The 10,854-nt window shown below is 41.8% G+C and overlaps 1 long non-coding RNA gene across 1 annotated transcript; it reads left to right on the forward strand.

Moving 5' to 3' along the window:
* Positions 1–495: 495 nt before the first annotated feature.
* On the forward strand, positions 496–5,759 carry LOC120434808. Its single transcript, XR_005609371.1, has 4 exons — positions 496–722; positions 1,037–1,144; positions 2,429–2,507; positions 5,589–5,759. It is a non-coding gene; the product is annotated as an uncharacterized LOC120434808 (long non-coding RNA).
* The last annotated feature ends 5,095 nt before the right edge of the window (positions 5,760–10,854 follow it).

A 10,854-nucleotide genomic window follows, 5' to 3' on the forward strand; every position in this document is an offset into this window, starting at 1 on the left:
TTTAGATATATATATGTAGATATTTTATAGAGTCATTCAATTAGTAGTGAAGGGAAAGTCTATGCCAGGGTGCTGGAGAGGAGAGTCTATCCGTTAGTCGAACCTCGGATGCAGGAGGAACAATGCAGTTTTCGTCCTGGTCGTGGAACACTGGATCAGCTCTTTAGGGTGAGAATAGTTCAGCCTTTCGGGAGGGGCTCAGAGTAGAGCCACTGCTCCTCCACATCGAAAGGAGCCAGTTGAGGTGGTTCGGGCATCTGACAAGGATGCCTCCTGGGTGAGATTTTCGGGCATGTCCCACCGGAAGAGGCCCCGGGCAGACCCAGGACACTGGAGAGATTATATCTCTCGGCTGGCCTGGGAACGCCTTGGTGTTCCCCCGGACAAGCTGGAGGAGGTGGCCGGGGAGAGGGAGGTCTGGGTTTCTCTGCATGGGCTGCTGCCCCCGCGACCCGGTCCCCGATAAGCAGAAGAAAATAGATGGATGGACTTCCCTCTTTGTTTTTACAGACAGCAGATTTCACTGGAACTGATTGTTGATGACCTCAGCAGTAGGCGTCATGATCTGTGACAGATTGTTGCTTAAATGCACTGACATATGACTGATTTAGACTGAACAGTGAGAATGGAGGAGACAAATGGTGGTTTTCAGACACTTGTCTATGAAGACGATTTGCACGAGGAAGAGTATCCTCCTTACCATCAGTCTAACAGGGTACAAGGTATAATAATTCAAATTTTTATTCATTGCACTCCCATAGTCAGGTTTCTGATTCTTTTGATTGAAGTAGGTTTTACAGAGTTAAGATATAATGACAGGACTTGATGATCTGAGACAACTACGTGTAAGGTTTACATGCTCTAACAGGATTTTTCTAATCATAAATAAAGAGTACAGAGAAGATGTTAAATAAACTACTAGTAAACAGTAATATTAAGTCCTAAAATGATTGCATTTTATTCTTTTAAAGCTTCAACCAAGTTATATGTGTTACCTGCCTTTAAGTTGAAAATTGATCATTTTCTGCCTGTTTAGTGTCCATGTTCACTATGAGTCCTGGGAGACGCCACAGACTGGCTGCAGTGTGCCTGGCGCTTCTTGCTGCTGTTCTTCTGATACTGAGCATTGGCCTGGGGATCCACTGTAAGTCATTATGAGTTACAGGAGTGCACAGAAATGTTTTCATTATTAAATCATTTCTTTTTTTTGCAAATGGTTATGAAACTTTGCCAATAGTCCAAAAACAAAACAAGCAAACAAACAAAAAACTCTAAATTGTAAAAAAAAAAAAAAAAAAAAAAAATTCTTTAGAAAAACTGAAAAAAGTCCTGATAATTTTCTGCCAGGAACACCTTCTGTTTTTTTAGTACACAACAAAATTGGTTTTTATTCTTTTCCTTTAATTCTCATCAATTCAAAAACTGTACTAAAATATGTCAGCATCCATCTCCTCATAAAATGACTAAACAGCAAATCGATGAACAAAATAATTTACAATCTTTATAATTTGAGCTTTTTATTTTCCTTGAAATGAGTTTGTCCTCATGTAAAGACATGGAAGTGACTTCAAAGTGTTTTCTTTAAACAGGATACCTGGCAAACATTAACAAAATATTTAACACGATTTAACAATATCCAGAATACATTTAAGCTAGAATCACTGCCTCGTGGTTCTTTGCATCAGCCAAATTTTAAGTTGTGGTTTAAATTCTTGTCTGTCGAATGATGTACATAGTCAGTTATGGCCAAATACCAAATGGCATTTATGTCATCAATGAAGCCGAGACTACATTTATCCTAGATTAACACTGTAGGACCTCTACCTTGCAATTTGAAGCAATAGAGATGAGTTTTTGACAGCTAAGCGGTGCTAAATGAAAATAAAATAAAAATAAAAATAAAAATAAAATAAATAAAACTGAACAGATCTAAAGGTGTTCCGTAATTTGGGTTTATTAGAATAAAAGATCGATGAGGAAATTAAGAAAAATATATGAGTTGGGTCAGTCATATACTCTGAATAAGTTCACTACACGTCGTAAAACTGAAACAACATTATCTGATGAGGGTATTTCCAAGCTTTGTGAGGCGGTCAAGGGATCCACATATGTGTAACAGGTGAGCAATCAGCTGAGTCTTCATCAGATGTACTGTGTGACATTAGTGATGGTAAGATATTCAAAAGTAGTCCTTTTTTTTTTTTTTTTTTTTAACAAAATCCATTATGTTTCAAACTACTGCTATACCAAGATGCCTTTAAAGTTGTTAATCCTTTAGGTTATGGAAATAAATAGATAAAACTGTAGTTAAAGGAACCATGTTTTGCATGCTGTAGATAATTTGGGCTCACATTGCACTGGTGGCTTCTGCTTTAGTCGTACACATCATTTCTGTAGATATCGCTTAATGATGCAATCTGTTTTTCAGGGTGGTGATCCAAATCAGTGTGGAGCAGAATGCACCATAGAGATGTACAACTCTCCTGTTCAACACCTCAAGACTGAAGGTACACCAGATATAGAAGGAGTAAAGTTTGAGTCAGTTTTCAACTGTTTAAAATCTTTTCACATCTGTCAGCCAGGTTTGCCAGTTTGATTAGGACACAAGATTTTTATGGCATTTTGTCATATGATGTTGTGCTGTTTCTTTAATTTTTTTGTGAAAAAAAAGAATGGTTCGCCCACTCCATTCTGAATTGGAGCATTAAACAGTTTAAATACTCTGACTCTGATACCTCTTCAAAGCCGTGTGAGGTCAGTCCTCAACAAATTCTCAGCACAAACAAAACTGGAACTTTTTAAAGCTGTTGCCTCTCATAATTGGTGACAGAGTGGAAGATGGAACAGATGACTTTTACCCCACTGCATCCAGACTGCAAATAAATCGCGCATGTGCGAAGGCACTGCTGGCATGTGCGAAGGCACTGCTGGCATGTGCGAAGGCACTGCTGGCATGTGCGAAGGCACTGCTGGCATGTGCGAAGGCACTGCTGGCATGTGCGGGCACTGCTGGCATGTGCGAAGGCACTGCTGGCATGTGCGAAGGCACTGCTGGCATGTGCGAAGAAGCACTGCTGGCATGTGCGAAGGCACTGCTGGCATGTGCGAAGGCACTGCTGGCATGTGCGAAGGCACTGCTGGCATGTGCGAAGGCACTGCTGGCATGTGCGAAGGCACTGCTGGCACCGCTGGCATGTGCGAAGGCACTGCTGGCATGTGCGGCACTGCTGGCATGTGCGAAGGCACTGCTGGCATGTGCGAAGGCACTGCTGGCATGTGCGAAGGCACTGCTGGCATGTGCGAAGGCACTGCTGGCATGTGCGAAGGCACTGCTGGCATGTGCGAAGGCACTGCTGGCATGTGCGAAGGCACTGCTGGCATGTGCGAAGGCACTGCTGGCATGTGCGAAGGCACTGCTGGCATGTGCGAAGGCACTGCTGGCATGTGCTTGAAGGCACTGCTGGCATGTGCGAAGGCACTGCTGGCATGTGCGAAGGCACTGCTGGCATGTGCGAAGGCACTGCTGGCATGTGCGAAGGCACTGCTGGCATGTGCGAAGGCACTGCTGGCATGTGCGAAGGCACTGCTGGCATGTGCGAAGGCACTGCTGGCATGTGCGAAGGCACTGCTGGCATGTGCGAAGGCACTGCTGGCATGTGCGGCGCACTGCTGGCATGTGCGAAGGCACTGCTGGCATGTGCGAAGGCACTGCTGGCATGTGCGAGGCACTGCTGGCATGTGCGAAGGCACTGCTGGCATGTGCGAAGGCACTGCTGGCATGTGCGAAGGCACTGCTGGCATGTCTTGAAGGCACTGCTGGCATGTGCGGCACTGCTGGCATGTGCGAAGGCACTGCTGGCATGTGCGAAGGCACTGCTGGCATGTGCGAAGGCACTGCTGGCATGTGCGGCACTGCTGGCATGTGCGAAGGCACTGCTGGCATGTGCGAAGGCACTGCTGGCATGTGCGAAGGCACTGCTGGCATGTGCGAAGGCACTGCTGGCATGTGCGAAGGCACTGCTGGCATGTGCGAAGGCACTGCTGGCATGTGCGAAGGCACTGCTGGCATGTGCGAAGGCACTGCTGGCATGTGCGAAGGCACTGCTGGCATGTGCGAAGGCACTGCTGGCATGTGCGAAGGCACTGCTGGCATGTGCGAAGGCACTGCTGGCATGTGATGCACAACAGCAGAAGAAAAGGACCTGTGAGGCTCAGTAACAGAAACTTTATTGGAAAACTACAGACATTTTGCGCGAAAAAAATATAATTTTTCCCAATGCATCTTGATAACTTCATTTCAGTTTTTTTTTCATCAACAAATAAAGGAGGTTACATATAAGCAACTTTTTTTTATTGCTCAAAACTTGTCTGAACACAGGCTGCACGTGTTGGTCAGTGCGCCCCAGGGTGGCTGTGGCTACAACGTAGCTTGGCATCACCAGTGTGTGAATGTGTGTGTGAATGGGTGGATGACTGGATATGTAAAGCGCGCTTTGGGGTCCTTAGGGACTAGTAAAGCGCTATATAAATCTGAGCCATTTACTGTGATGTATGTGGCTGACGAAAACAAATTGTACAACCTAAAAATAACAGCAGTCCTGATCAAAAGTTTTAGACCATTTGAAAAATGGCAAAAAAAATCATATTTTGCATGGTTGGATCTTAACAAGGTTCCAAGTAGAGCTTCAACATGCAACAAGAAGAAATAGGAGTAAGGCAAAACATTTTTTGAGCATGCAATTTATTAAAGACAATGCTTAAACTGAAACAGGCTGTTTTACAGCTGATCAAAAGTTTAGGACCACACCTCCAAAAAACATGGGTAAACCCCCAAAACAGAAAGTTCCAAACTTGAACTCAATAATTAATTGGTCCGCTGTTGTTGTTGATCACTTCATGCAAGCGTTTCCATGAGGTGAGTGGGAACATTTCTCCAAGTGGTGAAGAGGGCCACACGAAGGGTGTCTACTGTCTGGAACTGTTGTCCATTCTCAGTTGGATTTAGATCAGGGAAAGATGCAGGATGGTCCAAAAGAGTGATGTTATTCTCCTGGAAGAAGTCCCTTGTCCTACGGGCATTGTGTACTGTAGCGTTGTCCTGTTGAAAAACCCAGTCGTTGCCACACAGATGAGGGCCCTCAATTTGGGTTGAGGATTTTTTAGGTCTTCCACTTCACGTTTTTGTTCCATAACCCCCACAGATTTGGCCTTTTAAAGGCATGTGGTCCTAAACATTTGATCAGCTGTAAAACAGCCTGTCCCAGTTTAAGTTTGTGAAATGTAAGTTAAATGTTTTGTCTCACTCCCATTTCTGCTTGTTGCATGTTGTTGGAACCTTGTTAAGATCCAACCATGCAAAAGATGATTTTTTGCCATTTTTCAAGTGGTCTTAAACTTTTGATCGGGACCGTATTTAATAATCGATTAGTTTCTTCTGAATGGATTAAGAATGCTTTATGTCCGCAGTGCAATGCATCACAATTGTAAATCATTACACGATTAATTGTGTCAGCTCTATTAGATGTAAGATTGTATATTTGCTTTTGAAATGGGCAGTTTGCTTTATTGTGCTTTGTATTTGCTTTCAGACTGCAAGGAAAGAACGCTAATGTACACCGAGCATCTGAAGAACAACATGCAAGTGCTCAAACACATTGGATCCAAAACCTGTTCCAGTTCCTCAGACACCATCAGAGACTGTTTTGAAAGCCTTCTACTATCAATCTGGATAAAAAGAATCTTTGCCAACCACTGCAAGTATCAAGTGTTTTAAATTTTGTTTGAATGTTTATTATGTACTTATTTGTTTTTGGTTGTATTAAGTTTGATAATAATTAGATCAGTGCCTTTTTAGTCATTAATTTGATTATTAAATATTAACTGTTTAGGGCAGCACAGTGGCACGGTGGTTAGCACTGTTGCTGCACAGCAAGAAGGTCCTGAGTTCAATTCCACCATCAGGCCGGGGTCTTTCTTTGTGGAGTTTGCATGGTTAATTGATTAATCCAAATTGCATAGGTGTAAATGTGAGTGCGAATGACTAAGGAGCTTGGAAAGAAAAGCGTCTGGACTTCTTGAGTTGCTTGAAGACGTTTCACCTCTCATCTGAGAAGCTTCTTCAGTTCTAAGGATCAGTGGTGGAGAGTCCCAGATTTAAACCTAGTGGGAGTTTCCCCAAAGGGGACAAAGGACCCCTGATGATCCTCTACCTAATCACATGAGCCAAAGTGTGAAAGCGGGTGTGGGTCCTAATCAGCCAGAGTTTCGGGTGAGCTCATTATCAAACCTGGCCCCACCCTATCATGTGATTTCCTGAGGTCAGATGGCCCAGGATGTGAGTGGGCGTTAAGGGGTCTGGGAAGGGATCTCAAAACTGGATTATAGATGGTAGACAGTTGGTGTCGTAAACCACCGCCTCTGTTCAAAGATGGTCGCTCACAGTGGACGTAAATGGCTTCTTTCACTCCTCTTTCAAACCATCTGTCCTCTCTGTCCAAAATGTGAACGTTGGCATCCTCGAAAGAGTGACCTTTGTCCTTTAGATGCAGATGAACTGCTGAGTCTTGTCCCGTGGAGGTGGCTCTTCTATGTTGTGCCATGCGCTTGTGAAGTGGCTGTTTGGTTTCTCCGATGTAGAGGTCTGGGCATTCCTCGCTGCACTGTACAGCATACACCACGTTGTTAAGGTTGTGTTTAGGAGTTTGTGTTTAGTGTTTAGTGAGTGCGAATGGTTGTCTGTCCCTGTGTGTTAGCCCTGTGACAGACTGGTGACCTGTCCAGGGTGTACCCGCCTCTCGCCCTATGAAAGCTGGGATAGGCTCCAGCGCAACCCTGAAAAAGGATAAGTGGAAGCGGATGGATGGATGGATGCTAACTGTTTAATTTAATCATTGTCTCTACTGGTTTTTATTAATGTTTCTAGCAAATTATGACAAAAAGTCATTTTATTCTATTCTAATTTTTCTATTAGCCCTATTATGTTTATTACCTCATTTGTTGGACCTTAATCTTTTTAGACGACATTCTGGCTGCAACAGCTGCCAATAATTTCATGTATGTATTCTGCATTATCACTATATTTTCCACGGTGAAATTCTGGCAACCACAGCTGCCAGTATTTTACCGTAATATTCAACTTTTTAGGTATGATACCGTATTATTTTATACAGTTTCACTATATTTAACAAAGTAAGACTGTAATCAGGTTAACGGAATGTCTGTTGTTTTCACATGAATTTATGTTTAAATTCAGTCATTTACTGTAAAAACAAAAAATTATTATTTACTGTGAAATTTAAGGTTACTAAAATAGGATACCGTTTTGTGTTCTTCTACAATATTTTTTACAGTGTACAATTAGAAGTGCTTGTTCTGATGCAAACTTTTCATCAGCAGCAAAGGCATAAGGATCACTTAAATGGATCACTTAAACTCCGGTTCATGGTGCACATCTTTTTCTCTGCTGTGCTAAAGATGCTCTCAGCTGTTTAACTTTAGGGATGGAGAAAAGTTTGACATATTTCACGACCATTAAATATTAGCGAGGCCTCTGAGAATGAGGTCAAGCAAAATCCCTGCTTGTGCTCATGGACCCTAAATTTCAACAAATAAGACAATAATACGACAAACTGCTGAGTGACACAAGAGTCTAGGGGAAGGGCAAGCATGAAGTGAGATGCTGTGTGTGTGTACACATGTGCTCACACATGTTGGTACCTCTCTCCATAGCAAAGTCCTGAATAAAGTCTGAATGTTCAGTCAATCAAGATCCATATGAGCTGTAAAGAAAATAACCTCAGCTTTTTCTTGGATGTTCAAAGTTTTTCAGTTCATACAGGAACATCAGCAGTCTGGGTGAATGTATCGCTGTTTACTTCCCCAGTCTCATTGAGCCTGGTCAGGATGTGTTCAGAGGAAAAAAGAGGAACAGAAAGAATTTTTAAAAAGTTAGGGGTTGTATGTAGCTCTTGTTTACTTTTAAGCCAAAAATAAAATGAATAAAGCTACAAGGTTTAATATTGAGAAAATTGAGGTGGAAAATGACTTGAGCATTATATAATTAAAGTAACATACCTTGAACATATCTTGAAAAAGTAAAATAAATCATAACATTAAACTCACCTTGTTTTTGTAGAGAAGTTGATCAGGCTTTTGCTTCATCCCCTGAGACCAGCTGCACTGAATCATCACCAGCTTTTGTCCTCATCTTTTTCGCTCAGTGAGGTCTTTCCTTTCTTGGCCATTCCTCTGCCAGCTGCCTTTGCACTGGAAAAACAAAGTGTGTGATCACAGGTGAAGTAAGGGATATTTTTCCAGTGCAGAGTTTAGAGTGCTCCATTTGGTGACAGCTGTTGAACAACATTTCTAAGGATGTTGAAAAAGACAAATATTTCTGTTTACTATTAAGCAAAAGCATGATTATAGACATAACAATTTCTAAGGTTACAACAGTATCCTCATAAGACATATAAGAGCCTTGACACCAGCACTATGCTTGTATTATACTTTAATCAGGATATATTTAGAAATTAATCCCATCAGCTCAACAGTGTCACCAAAAGTAACCACATACTTGAAATGACATACTCAGCATTACATAAATCACATTTTCAGTGAAGGCACAGTTACAGGGAAAATGCGTATGTTTGCAAAGTTAACTAAACATTTCTATGTGCTACAACATGGACATAATGATTAAATGTGCTGAGGTGAGTAATTTGCTGTCAGCCTGCTTATTGATTCATTGTACTGCTGCTACAATGATTTGTACAAATCTTGGAAATTTACAATAACGTTTATAAATAAAACTGATGATGTACAATGTTGTCAAACCAACTGATTTATAATATTGTTACTTAAGCTGGGCTTACACTGTGCGATTTTTTCAGTCGTGCTGGGCTTACACTGTGCGATTTTTGGCCACCATCAACTTTGCTAAATTGCTAATGAAAAACATTGATCAGGCAGCTGTGATTGAGCAGCAATGTAAATCCAACTATTTTCACGGTTGTTGTGGTCGTGATAATTTTGTGAGGCCACATCGAAAAGGCTCGGATGAGCTTTCCAAAGTTCTACAAGTTGTGCCTCCACGACGGTCGATTGATGATCAGGAGCTGGTCATGAGGTGTAAATCGCTTCTCGTTACCCCACGTATACTATACGATGCACGATGAAGGCCAAAATCGGGCCGATCACCAAAACGGTCGCACGACTCAGAAATCGGCTCAAAATGGGCCAAAAATCGCACAGTGTAAGAAACAGTCTTCAACACTTGCAGATAACAAACTCACAGATTCTCAACTCACGCTCGATGATACCGAACGCATCAGCAAAGAGATGGTCGTCCTCCAGGACACTTACAAGACTGCAGTGGAAACCATGAAGGATGCCAGGAAGGAGCTGGACAGCGAGATGAGCCGTCAGACACAAACCAACTGGGAGCTTGAACACCAGACAAAACGAAGCAATGACTATAAAAGTCAGATTGAAAAAGTTACAAAGGAAAAATATAAACCATGAAAACACGCTTATCAATGCTTAGTAAGGCCTGTTTCATTATTTCTGTATATGATAAAATTGCAAAAGCATAATGATTTGTTTCATCATTGGCTGCAAACACTGTCCTGCAGGATGGATTTTAATGAACTCTGTATGTTACTACTTCCCCTTGAAATCAAATGAATTCAAAACATGGAAGGAATCCAGAGATTTCTGTCAGCTGCAGGGAGGAGATCTTATAATCATAGACAGCCGAGACGAAGAGGTTTGTTAGTATTTCTGTGCAGCGGTGTTCATGCAGATTTCTGAAAATGTATCTTTGGTTTTGTTTCTTTTTTTGTTAGAACTCAACAGTTAATTACTTGATAAATCATCAAGCTGCCCCGAGACAAACTCGTGACCTGGTCTGGGAGTCTCACCTTCCTCACCGTGTGAGACCTTGGATGCCTCACAGAGACCCTGAGTTTCTAGATTGGATAAGCAGAAGACTAAATCATCAAGATACGCCTCATCGCCCAATGGGCTTCTGGATCGGACTGAGAGACGTCCATGAGGAAGGGACTTGGAAATGGTGGGATGGAACATTACTTGCTGAAGGGTAAGTGTCACGGCTGCAGAGGCGAGTGTATTGGTGTACTTAGGTGCACAAGATTGAAAACAATTTGTTCTGAAAAAATGCAGATGAAGAGTTGTTTGTTGACAGTATAGATGGTTTGTTTTTAAACCTCTTACCACTCACAGAGTCCCCGGTGACGGTCTAGCTATGTCAGATGCCAGTCATTTAAGAGACTAATCATTTTTTGGCATTTAAATTGTGCTAACTCACTTTGTTCAACACAGCCCAGAGTAACAATAAAAATAAAACATATTAGAACTAATTTTGTTGGACGCAAGAAAAACTGGAGCATCTTTGTAGGGAGCCGAACTAGGGCTTACAAGTTTTGCAGTGACTTTGCAGTGACTTTGCTATCTGCACAGAGCGTTTCTGGTGTGGCTTATGCAAAAGAGAATTGCAACAATACAGCGTGTTTCTCTGCTCCCTTTCACACAGTAAGTATGTCTGTTGTAGACTGTGCTTTATAAATGTTTCTTTGATTATTCAAACAGTGTTTGAAAACTTTATCGTCATCGCCGGCATGCTTTGTACCTCAGGCTCATCAGAGACAATCGTATCCAGGTAAAATAATTTTCTTTAATCTACACACTTTTAGGAATTACTTAGCTAATTTCATGGATAATTTCAGTGACTGAATTATTGCTGGTCATTCGTACATTGACTTTATTATATAAAATATATAAATTAAATCTCTTTGAAACTTATAGAATCTAATCTTTTGGGTTTTTGTTTTTTTTCAT

This window comes from Oreochromis aureus, linkage group 19 (assembly GCF_013358895.1).
Source record: "Oreochromis aureus strain Israel breed Guangdong linkage group 19, ZZ_aureus, whole genome shotgun sequence".
Taxonomy (NCBI): domain Eukaryota; kingdom Metazoa; phylum Chordata; class Actinopteri; order Cichliformes; family Cichlidae; genus Oreochromis; species Oreochromis aureus.